Source organism: Vanessa atalanta, chromosome 21 (assembly GCF_905147765.1).
Source record: "Vanessa atalanta chromosome 21, ilVanAtal1.2, whole genome shotgun sequence".
Lineage (NCBI taxonomy): Eukaryota > Metazoa > Arthropoda > Insecta > Lepidoptera > Nymphalidae > Vanessa > Vanessa atalanta.
This window is the reverse complement of record NC_061891.1, coordinates 8476003-8489050: the sequence shown is the minus strand read 5'-3', so window position 1 is coordinate 8489050 and position 13048 is coordinate 8476003. Positions and strand designations below refer to the sequence as shown.

The window sequence follows — 13048 nt, the reverse complement described above, 5'->3', positions numbered from 1 at the left end:
TCCGTGTACGAACCAACAATAATCATTCAAGGTTCACATGTTTTAGTACGATCTCGGATCAATACAAAAAATAAATAACGATTTATACTTACGGATAAATTGTTTCATAGAAATATATTAAATCTGCTATTCGTAAATAATTCATATGAAAAAGGTTTGTTTAGAAATAAAATTGTTTCAAATTATAACGAGCGTGTCAAACAATCAACTTATCATATTGTTGTGTTGCGTGTGCGCAGTTATTGTCTCCGTATTGCATTTAACGATCATTATTACGAGTAAATCACTTACAGAGATGCATTTCAATGACATAATAAGCGTACATTGATCTTAATCATACGCGATGATAAAATCTTCATAATTGTATTTTTTTAAACTGTTTATGTGCATTTTTTTTATTTATAAATTGTTCTCTTGTAAGTTGTTTTGTGATTTTTTCTAAAAGCCTACAGAATTGTATACTAGTTATCCCGGCTTGTAAAATAGGAACTTTATTCTTATGCTATATTTAAACCGATGAGATATAAACATTCGCCAAACGATCTATATCACCGGTGCGATGCTAATGCATTGCTCGACATACATTGCGTTTTTATTTAAATGACTGAAAATATTTCTAAGTTTATTTCTTTTTTATTTTTCAATGGTTCTTGGTCAATAACATATATCGTCACTCTGGAAGTTTCAATCTTCAAAATTATCTGTGTCTAGGAAAAATCCGAAAATTGTAACTTTGTTGTTATATCAGCGTCTATTTGTTTGGTGGTACGGAACCTTCATTGCGCGAATCCGACTCGCACTTTTCTATTTTTTTATATATTATGTATAAGATTATATAATCAGGCATTTATAGATTTTCACTTTCAACGTTCAATGTCAAAAACAAACAGTAAAACTTCTAACAACGGTACAATTTCTTTTCTGCTATCCGTGAGAAGTGTTCGGAACAATAAGATTCTATGAATCGACACGACAACAATGATTAGGGTTAAAGACCGAATCATTCCATTCCGTTCAGTTCACTTGAATGAGTGATGTAACTTTAGTATTGACAACAATGGAAAGAAATAGGAACTTTTTATACTAAATGAATATATAAAGTATTTTTGTTTCTGTTTGTACATATAATTATACTAATTTCTGCCCACAATTCGCTCGTGTGGCATTTGCAGGTGTTTGGGATAAAATGTAACCTATCTGATATTCTAGACATTATATTTTATTATATATCTCTGTGCGAAATTTCTTTTAATTCCGTTTCGGTGTCATTGAGTAACATACATCCATTCCTACTTACGCATTTATTATAATAGTAATATATATATGTACATATATTATTTATTTTAAATATAAATTAATTCTATATTAATACATATATAGACTATATACATACTAATTAACAACATATTCCAAATGTAATTTATGTTTAAAATATATACGAAGCAATATATAAACCAGTTTATCAAAACTATTGTATATATACGCGTATATATATTAGCATTTAACGAAGCATTATTACGTTTTTATTACTTAAAAACAGTTATATAATGTTATGTCTTTATAAAACGACACTTTTATTTGAATATCTTTTAAATTGATGATAATGAGATAATTTTTTTATAATAAAACTATTACCTGTTTTCAATGGCTATATCCTTGTAAGATCTATTTCGCTAGCCTGTTCCGGCTTCACACGTGTGGAATAAAGGTCTACAGAAAACATTTATGTCGTACTTACTAGTTGCAGTTTCGCTCGCGTTTTAGGGGTTGGTCGTCAGGAGTAAGGCAAAAAACTAGCCTTTATTCTTCCTTGGGGTTCAAGCTTTAATATCATTTTTTCTCAAAATCGGTTGAGTTGTTTGGCCGTGAAAGGGCACAGACAGAATTAATTTCACAAACAGTGTAGATTAAATATGACTTTCCTTGGAGTTCAAACTTACTCATCATTGCATCAAATTAGGTTCAGTGGTTTGACCCTGAAAACGTTACGGTTCCTACTGGTAGTACTCGTCTCTAATGTTACATTATACGATTCAGTTTTTAAGCATTCGCCTTCCAGTTGAGCCATTTTCAGCCAGTTCTTTTTACCCTGTAATACCTGATCCTTCTCACTGATTAAATGTCACAAATTGTAAGTCGAGATAGTCGATAGAAAATATTTCCGACAGCAGGTTGATAACTTCATGTTTATATTTAATCGTGCTCGGCGACATTTTGTCTAAAATTTAGAAGATATGGTACTCGCCTTATAGTCGTTGCTGGGAAAGTTAATTTGTGAAGTTTTACAGTTAACTTGATGTGATTGTGTTAATGATTTCGGTGAGTGTATAAAATGTTGTAAGTGAAAATTGTACAAGCTTAAAAACTTTTACTATTAATGGCGCCTTTGTTACTTCACAATGGTAACGTGGTGCCAACTTTAATATTGTGTAACGGAGAAATTGTGTCTTACGTCACGACATTTTACACAGGAACATTTGTCAATGGCAATTTATTATATTCTTTTTTTTATGAAATATTTAGTTCAACGAGCATATAAGTGGCTTATTTGTAGTAATTGGTGTAATAAACATTTTTAAAAAATTCTTACTCCTCTAATACACCATCAACATTGAGAACTAAGTTATTATGTCCCTTATGCCTGGAGTTACACTGGCTCATTCTAGAACACAACAATAAAAAGTATTCCTGATTATATATCAGCTGAATCTCCGGCTTTAACCGTGCGAAATTTGTCAAAATTTACTTACAGGACACAAATCGTAACCCCTCATTTTACCCCGCCGAGAATTAAAAAAATCGTCTATATCATTCCCGGGACTCAATTTCCTCACCAATATTCATGTAAATCCGTTCAGCAGTTAAAGCGTGATAAGGTAACAGACAGACCTTTGCATTTATAATATTAGTATAAATTTTAAACATAACAATAAACAATACCAAAAATATTTTTCGCACGTGACATTGACGAAATAATCTGTGCCCTCGGCAAAAATAAAAGTCACAATAAAAAAAGAGAGTAATTTTATACTATACATGCGTTACGTTACGATGTTAAAGTAAACGTTAAACGGTTATCAGTAATAATTTGAATTGCAATTTTTTTTAATCAATATAAACATTTCCAATTCGTGCACATAATTGATATTTATACTGTAATAACGGTATCGAATTACTTTTTTATTAATTTATTCTAGAAAACAAATGATGAACAATATTACGCAATGAATGTTACACAACTAGACGTGAAACTATACGACAGAGGGATAAATAACACGGATCGTGGCCGAAGGTCGAGAGTTCAAACGGTAGCAGGTTTTCAAATAAGTTAGCCAATTACGAAGACGCAAACGTGTGTTAGCTATTTAGGTAAATATTAAATTTTATATAGTTATTAAGAATGTGAAAAAGCCGTAAAAGTTCAACATCATGTATTTTTTTTAAATTAAATACTGAAGCGTTACGCTTGGTTATTGACTGTCAAAAATCTACCACCGGTTCGGAAATGAACACATCGGACCTGAGAAGACCCGCGAAATAAATTCATCAGGTTTTTTTTAAAAGTCATTTTTTTTATTATTGATTTTAAACAATAATGGTGTGTGGTTGTGCAATAAACTACGAGTAAGAAGTCATTGCTTTTAAAATAGCCCTTAGCACACAAAAGATCTTTCATCCACATAAATAATACAAACAAAAATACAGTCAAAACTATGTGGATATATAAATCTATAATCAAAAGAGATATATCCATAATAAAAACAATCAACAACAGGCTAAAATGATATCCACTGATATTTTAGCGGTCTATAGAGGTTCTTCATAGTAATGCATGTTGTTTTATTTTTTAAATTTAGAATTGTTAGGTTGAATCTACATTCTGAACTGATGGTACATTTAATACAATTCTGTAAAATTATGATTCAATACTACTCGTAAATGTCTACTCGAGTAACGTATATTTTAATTTTGTTCGATGTATAACCTCGATGACGTAAAAAAACAAATGAATGTCATTTCATTCTACTTTCATCAATTTAAACTATATCGATATCTTTACTAATATTATAAATGCGAAAGTGTCCGTTACACTTTCATGACTAAGCCACATAACCGAATTTAATGAAATTTGATATAAAGAAAGCTTTAACCCAAAAGACATAAGCCATTTTGTACTTGAAACCCACGACCGACACGCACTTTGGCGAAGCGGCTGGCGAAAATTGTTTCCTATCAATTTTGTTGAGGGGATAATTAGTTCAACAATGATATATAATCTTCTTTAAAATTCAAAACAATTCAGAAAGAGGTGGAGAAGTTGGTATTCAACTAAACATCCTTCAATCACTCGCTAAACAACGTAGAAAGGCATGGATTTGAATTCGAAATTAGAACACTTTATTTTTTTTCGAATAAAGAGTTCTAATTTTAAATATTAGTTTTTAATTAGGTCTTTTTATTTTAAACAAAACAATCAGTCTCGTATCCAGGTACTTTCACGACAACAGTGGTTGAATGTATATGAGCTACGGTTAAAATCTATTAACTCGAACAATTTACTTTGCGTTTGCGGTTTGAATGCTACGTTACAGCTTTAGTGCATCAAAGCTAAATCTAACGGAAATAATTGCTTCCTAGAATTATAATGAATATTAAAATTCCTTTCATACAATCGAAATACTTTATAGAGGAAATCTATCGCTCTATTAACACATTTATTTTTTATATGAAAATAATTTTTGTGTATACATAATATATATAGTAAAATATTTGCAGCCCGCGACTTGGTTCGCGTTGTAAGTGTAGGTTGGTAGGCATAAAAAAGCCAATGTCCTTCCTTGGATTTCAAGCTTGTTACATACCAAATTTTATTTAGTTTATTGGCATGGCCGTAAAGGACAAGCAACATACAAATAGACAGAGTAACTTTCGCATAATCGTATAAATAAATAAATAAATAAATATATATATTTCTCTTTGTGCGTCAATCACGTGAAAACTACTGAACCGTATGAAACCGGGTATGAGACTATGACTAAACGCGGAATCGTCTGTAGATGTATATAATAGGCTATTATTATTTTTAATTCTTCCTCATTTTTATTTTATGCTCAACAAAGCGTTAGTTTATTTCATAAAAACAATTCTACCGCCACGAATCAATATTCTCTATTTGTTGTTTGATGTATTGAAGGAGAGATTCAGTCAGTGTAATTACGAACAAGAGGCCTAAAAGTTTTTGGTGTGCGTTGTTGGTTTAAAAAGTGATATACTTACATTGGTATTGTCTATGGGCGAAAGTAAGAAATTGTATAATAAGTTCGCGTGCGAAATATAATGCTAAAAATAAAACCGTTATTTTGAATTAAATATTCCATTTTTAATTAATTACTTATTTATAAACGTTTGCAAATTATCTAGACACGGTAGCGTGTCAAGCCAGGTTCAAGTAGATTATAATATATTCTCCTCAGTTATAAGAAGAAATGATATTTTATGTAGTTATAAATAAATTTCAGGATTGACCATTGAACTTGGCACCCATTTAGATCTTACTTCTTTTGTCGTTGAAGTCAACAACCAAGGCCTATATCATAATATTGAACTTTGCTCTTATTTCACATTTTTGTTTTGATGTTATTTCGTGTTCTTTATTTGTTTATTTTTAAATGTATGGTTAATGAGTAATGTATTTTAAATTAAATGAGTATACTACCTTTCATTGTCCAGAATAGTCATCAAAGGAAAATAATATAATGATTAAATGAAAACAACCACGAGTAACAACACGTTAAGTACGTTTGCCGTATAGTAAGTAAGTCAATCAAGAAATTAGTTCGTAATCGCGTCGAACGCCCAGAGCGTTTTTCAGTCCAATTTTAGTGAAAGTGGATTTTAATGTTGTTACGAAGTAGCAATTTGATAATACAAACTTATGAGCCTCACAATCGCATTCGAACGATTTACACTAGACTACTTTTACTTTTCAACCAAGTACTAATCGTATTAAATTAAGAAATTCATCGAGTCCATTGTGTGTTCGAGAAAGTTCCAGATTGATTTGTTTTTCTCTCGTTTTATTGGACTTTGAAATTGATGGAATTAGATAAATTGTTTTTTTTTTTTTATGTGTCAATCAATTATTTAATGATCTGTGATTCCAATAAAATTTTGAATGAAGACTATTAGAGGATAAATAATTTTTAATTAAAAAATTTAATACTGGCAAGTTTTACATTAATGTAAATCCTATATTCTATGACGAAAAAAATGTTTTCGATTTTTCTTTTATTAAATAAATTGTTATAATACTTTGTTAAATGCTTAAACCATTCATTTAAAATATATTTGACAAATTATATCGTACGAGAATAATTACGTCAAATGTAATCTGTAATCTATGATGACTGATTCAATTTTCTTTCTCTGTCATAATTATGTTTGTCTCATTTAGTATATCGTAAATGATCTCGTTTGATCAATCGACCGTTGATGAATCAATCATTTTCAACGGTCGCGATACTTATGTTATGACTGACATTATTGGCTCACGGTTATATAAGATTATCAATGGATCATTTACCACTTATAACTCTTCGAATATGTATACGTCTAAATAAACACTTCAAAGTTGAAAACGCATCGAAAAAAATTGTAAACAACATATACAAGTACACGCACACTAGTAAAGAAGTATGACGTTTGGCGATAGTCAAATGTAGCGGTCACGCACACCGAGTTAATAATGTTGCCTCATTTATTTTAGTTATTTTGTAGTGCGACACTCAATCTAAATATATAACTAAAATCTAAGGCACAACTCAAATATGTATTAATAATGAGTACAGTTTTTCGTACGAATAGTAAAATTGTATCACTTTTATACACTTACCAGCCGCTATTCGTAAATTTCTGATCCGTAAGTAACAAAGCAATGGTTCTAAATAACGTCTTTTAGACAATTCGACATATCTATAAGCGAATCGAATTATAATTGACCATAAATCAAGTTAATTGACAAGGCACAAGCTATTTCGATTCTTCATGGTTAATTTCAATTCATCTCGTGTTCGGTTGAAAGAAAAAATCGTGAGGGACCATGTGTGTCGGATGAAATTGTACCATGTGTGTAGTGGTTAGAACACGTGCATCTTAACCGATGATTTCGGGTTCAAACCCGGGCAAGCACCACTGAACTTTCATGTGCTTAATTTGTGTTTATAATTCATCTCTTGCTCGGCGGTGAAGGAAAACATCGTGAGGAAACCTGCATGTGTCTAATTTTAACGAAATTCTGCCACATGTGTATTCCACCAAACCGCATTGGAACAGCTTGGTGGAATATGCTCCATACCTTCTCCTCGAAGGGAGAGGTGGCCTTAGCCCAGCAGTGGGAAATCTACAGGCTGTTAATGTAATGTAATTGTTATGTAACGTCATGTCATCAGTATATCTTGAATATCTAATATACATACATCAGATAAATAAAATATTTACAGACAAATTGATTCGCAATACCGTGATAAAAAATGCATAATATTGTATATTGTTTATTCCGTAATTATCTCTTAACGTTTTGTCATTAATCTATCACCTTGAACTTAACCGTTTCGGAGGTGAAGAAACTTTGCCGATGGGATACGTGACGTTTTGTTTTGTCAACGTATTAGCGCTAGCAGGTAAACGACCATTGAAGTATTTGTCACTCGATATGTTTATTTATATCTGCCATTTCTAACTTACTGTATAATAACGATATTAACGTAATTATATCTGTATTTTTTTTATATTGTATTTAATACTTCGACATAGTTGTATCGGGTACCGTGGAAGTTATCAAATAATTTATATTCATGTTATAAATGGGAAAGTATCTATGTCTGCCTGTTGTTCTTTCACGGCCAAACTATTGAATCGAATTTGATTAAATAAGGTGTTTTCTTGACTACTTTTTTAAATCTAATACCTTACTTCCAACCCTCTAAAAAGCGAGTTAAATCGCGTAGAACAGCTAGTATTATATACTTATATACGTACACGTAATACGTCATTAAAGCATATTCTATTTAATGGTATCGCTTAAAATTTATAGAGAGACAGTTTGGTGCTTCAATAAACTGTCTTTGTATGCACAGGAAAACACTGAAACCTGCTTTCTTATAAATACAAGCCTCCTTTATATAGACAAAATTTTAAATAAGGTTTACAGTTGACCTTTATAGCGGATATGTTTAAAATTTTAAAACACTGTCTGAATTCTGAACTGTTGTCATACTAACGAATAATAACTAGGAACTCGTTTAATGAAATATTTTATGACAAAACAAAGGAAATAAATTATTTTTATTATAAATGATTAAAACGCAACTTTGTTATGATGGGATTATAATTGCAGGTGACGATTATAATTATTTTCAGTCTGTAAATATTTGATCCAGAGTTTTAGCAATATTAATGCGTAATATTGTAATCGAAATTAATACCGTTAAGTGATATTAATTTGCGTTATTTTTTTTTTATATTCCTTATACAATTCATTGTAAAAGGACCAATTTTTAAAGTTCATATATTGTCAAATTACTAAACCACTAAATAATATATGTTTTAAATGAATACTTTAGTTTTTAAGTACATACGGATATTCCTTTCATAATTCATTCGCTTTCATATCCTGACGACAAGTTGATGGTGCCGTCGTAACATTCCACATCTATAACAACGCAAAGTTGATGCAGTTTTATTTATGAATTTTTTATGTAGTTTATGGTGAATTTGCTTTGATTTATATAATTAATCAAGGAATTACTAATATTACCGTTTACACCTCGTTTTAATCTTATCACTTGTGTTAGGAGTGGGGACGACAACAGCCCAAGGGGTCAGGACCGATCGTGCGAATTTTTACATCGCTAGGCTGTTTAAACGCTGACGCTTATACAAATATAAATATTTAATATATATATTTTATTAATAAGTCGTTATTAATCGGGCAACAAAAATAAATTACCGTAGAATGATTTGATATTGCTTCTAGCAATATAGAGCCTATTTATTCTAAACCAAATGTAATAATTATTGTAATACGTTTTTATCTAATTTTTATTATAATTAACATAAATATACATTAACGAGCGACACAAAATATGTCTTCCAACCGGTTTCCGTGTGACATAAAAATTACATACGCTTACATAAATTTTACGGCTTCCTAGATATTACTGTGATTTATGTAAGAGAATCGTTATAAAAATTGTACTGCGTATACATTGACGAATAGTTCCACTATTTGATTGATGTCGATAAATAATTATGAATCCTCATTTTACGAACTATCTTAAGTGAAACTACCAACCGTTCGGAATGTAGATTATACCGAGAAGAACAGGCAAGAAACACCATAGTTACTCTTTTTCAACATTTAAAACTCTTATATGTTAAAAAGATATATTATATGTATCATAGAATTTAACAACCGTTAGTCTAGTGGCTAGCTAGCATGAGCGTAGAGGGAGGAGGGGGAAGAGGATCACCTAAGAAGACATGGATGGAGTGTGTGAGGAGGAATATGCTAGAGATGGGTGTGAACGATCAGATGACGAATAATAGAGGAGAATGGAAGGAAAAGATACTGCGCCGACCCCAAATAGTTTGGGACTCGGAGAGGTAAAGAAGAAGTCTAGTGGTTGGCTTTTGCAACATATTCCAAGTCCCTGGTATCATATCATTGGTCGGGACAATAAAATATTATTGAGTTCTGATAACAAATTCACAGTAGTAACCAAATATTTGGCAAGATTTACACTCCTGTGCTTTTGAGTAGTCATCCTTCCGGTCGTTCACATTGTATTAGTGGACGGGAGATTGTTGCTGAGTTTGAGCACAAACTTGTGCAGTATAATATTACATCCTGTGTGTGTAACGTTGTGTGTAATTAAACAAATGACCTTGATTAATTGTATTTACTTTTATTGTTTAATTTATTCAAGAGTCAGTTCTAATTGGTCATAATAACATGTACGCAATGTAGTCATTGATTTTCAAACAGAATATATAAATTTAATTGCATATAAAATACATTAATAACATATATATCTTCTTTTTTATATATTAATAGTGTAAGCGTAAAATTAGTTATGGTCTCATTTCAAAGAGCTCCAGCCATAGATGTTCAGAAAAATAAAGAGGATTCTTGATTGCGATTTAGTAAAATTATTACGATTTAACAAAGAATTCATTTTAGATAGAGAAAAAAGTTACTGGCTGGTTAGAGAGTGGCAGTAAGTGAAAAAAAAACCTAAATAAAAAAAGTATCGACAAACTACAATTCCACTGAGTGTCTTGTCGATTATATTTAGCAGAATTTAAATATCGAACCGGTGCACGGTGGTAGGACTTTATTATTTATTTTATCGTGCATAAAATCTATTTTGGTTAGTGTTTAGGTTATTGTTCGTCCATTTTAATGTGATTCAAAATCATTTAAAAGTATATAATTGTTGTGTGAAATTCACTTGTAAAGCTTAGGATCATTTAGTCAAGTGTTCATAACTTTTAATTAATGAATGAGTAATGGTATCTTGTGGTACGTTTCCATTAATAATGTCATCATTTTCTTTAGTAACAACTGTATGCAAATCTTGAAATCTTCAACAATTACGTAATATTGATTAATTAAAACGAAGTTCTTTTACGCAGCTTACAGTAGAGTGAACTGATAGTTTTTTTGTTTCCTGTGTGATGTAGTGCTATTGGCCCTACTGGCCTTTACGGCGTTTGGGCGAGTGCAGGACTCAGCCTTGAATGGAACTCTTTCGAGCTCTGGAGTGACGTTCGTCCTGAGGGTGTCTCCTATGAGATCGCACTTCGGCCCAGAACGTAGTCGGCGGGGAGATGAACTGACAGAAATCGTCACGTCAGGAAATAACGCTATGTCCCCGCCAAACCCTTTTCCTCTCTTTCTATTTCTCTCTCTCTCTCTCTCTTTCTATTGCATACTGTTTTAAATAATGTAATTTTAACTTTTTATTATTTTTGTTTTTACTCACGCGGATTTTTTAATAACTATTGTATTTAGTGTAATTTAATTATTCTCGAGCGTTGTTTATTTATTTAATAGTGTCTGTTATTTAATATATAATACGTAGCCAAAGCAATTTCGTTCCAAACGAATGTGCCACGACACATCTCCTTTTTAACAAGTTACAAGTTTTAATTCATATCATGCAACTCAATTTAGAAGCAGATCTTTAACCGATTGAGCTGAAATTTTATATAAACTGCCATGTTAACTGTGTGACGTCATTCTAAATTCAACATGGCGGCATATCCAAGATGGCGGACCAATTATTTTTAATGCACTCCTAAAATATGGGGATCAAATAAAAGGGCTTGCTGAGAATGTCTCGAAAAGTAATGTGACGGCACTGTATACCAATATGGCGGACTAAGATTTTAGTGCTTGTTATTGTTATAAATGCGAGTTCATAGTTACATTTAACAATTAATTTTCAAACATAATATGGCATATTTATAAAATAAGTGCATAAATAGAGAATTATTTATAATTGTCTTTTACGAAGTGTGTTGTTACACGTGTTGATTTAAAATTCTCTGCACGTCGTTTTATCCGGTATTCAAGTCAGCTTTTAAACGCTAAGATAATTTTAATTCTATTGTTAACGTTCTTGTATTTTAAATTCCTTTTATTTTTATTTTTTATTTATTTAAAGAAGACAGTGGATCCACCTTGTGGTCGCCCTTAAATGTCGGTCTATTAAGATATTTTTGCAAAGATGTGAGGATATTCAAGTTTCGTAAAGATTATGCTTTAAACAACGATTTGGAAAACTTTCGGAACAGAAACATCTTCGTTCCGCATTGTTAGTTCGCGTTTCTTTTCTTATTTATTTCGAATTAGCCGGAATACTGGGCTGGCATTACTCTGGAGAACTAGGTTTCTGAATCACACTAACGTTTGGTTCACCTCGAGATATATATATATAGGGTCTCGTCTTTTTAAATGTGGAATTTGAATTTTTGGAACATGTTGTTTTATTGGAGTTACGTTAAGTTACAACTTACAACGTAATAGTAACAGGTGGCAACCGGAACTACGGATGTAGTTTATGGATCGTGACTGTAAATGCTGTTGTCAGTTAAAGAACGAAACATTAATTTAAATGATTCATTATATTGATAAATATAAATTATTATTAGTTAAACATCTATAAATAAATAAATAAGTAACCTGCTTTCCATCTAATCGAGCGTGTTGGTTCCGATTCTAAAGTTTTCCGAGCCCTCGTTAGATACGCCGGAGGCAAATTGCGTTTTGTGGGGAAACTTTCTTCGTGTTGCTCGGCTGGATTGTTATCGTTGCAAAATAAATGCGAATGATGAGACGGAACTGGCCTATTTAGCGGTGGCTATGCTTTCGTGTAATGATTCTTTGTGTGTTCGTAAATAGAGATTTTTGTCTATGCTTCACGGAGTAACTTAAAAATGTTTGTATTGGTTTTCATTTTTAATGACATTTGTTATTGTATTTATTTATATATAAGTATAAATCGTCTGTGTGTAAGTAATTGTAGTCCTCCTTAATGGTTGCACCGTTTTCGATTAAATTTTGTACCTTTTGAGTGAGTTTCAATTTTACCCTCCTGTGACGCTCCGATCAGGAAATAAATAAAATTCTTAATCACTCTTAAGACGGGACGGGCGGTTAGTTAATATTAGGTACTTACATGTTTTATTTCTATTATTTTTGAAAATTGTAATTTGTTGCTGGCTGTATAATTAATTTCATTTTTTCTGAAACGTGCGAATTTTTTCATTTGTTTTTTGTTTCTTTTTTTAAATATCTCGTATTAATAAGTCAATATTTTTGGTGCAGGCAAAAACAAAGAAGTAGATTTTATTAAACATTTAGGTTATTTTACTTCTTTGTTTTTTAATTGTATCTATGTCAAAAGAAGGTAACTTTATCTCCAAGATTGTTTATAAATAATTCTACATATATGTTATACATATATGTAATACCTTAGATAGA

At 31.2% G+C, this 13048-nt stretch overlaps 1 protein-coding gene across 1 annotated transcript in view; it reads left to right on the top strand.

Moving 5' to 3' along the window:
• Positions 1-13048, top strand: part of LOC125072376 (alpha-N-acetylgalactosaminidase) — a 70116-nt gene that overhangs the window by 33959 nt on the left and 23109 nt on the right. The window lies entirely within an intron of this gene.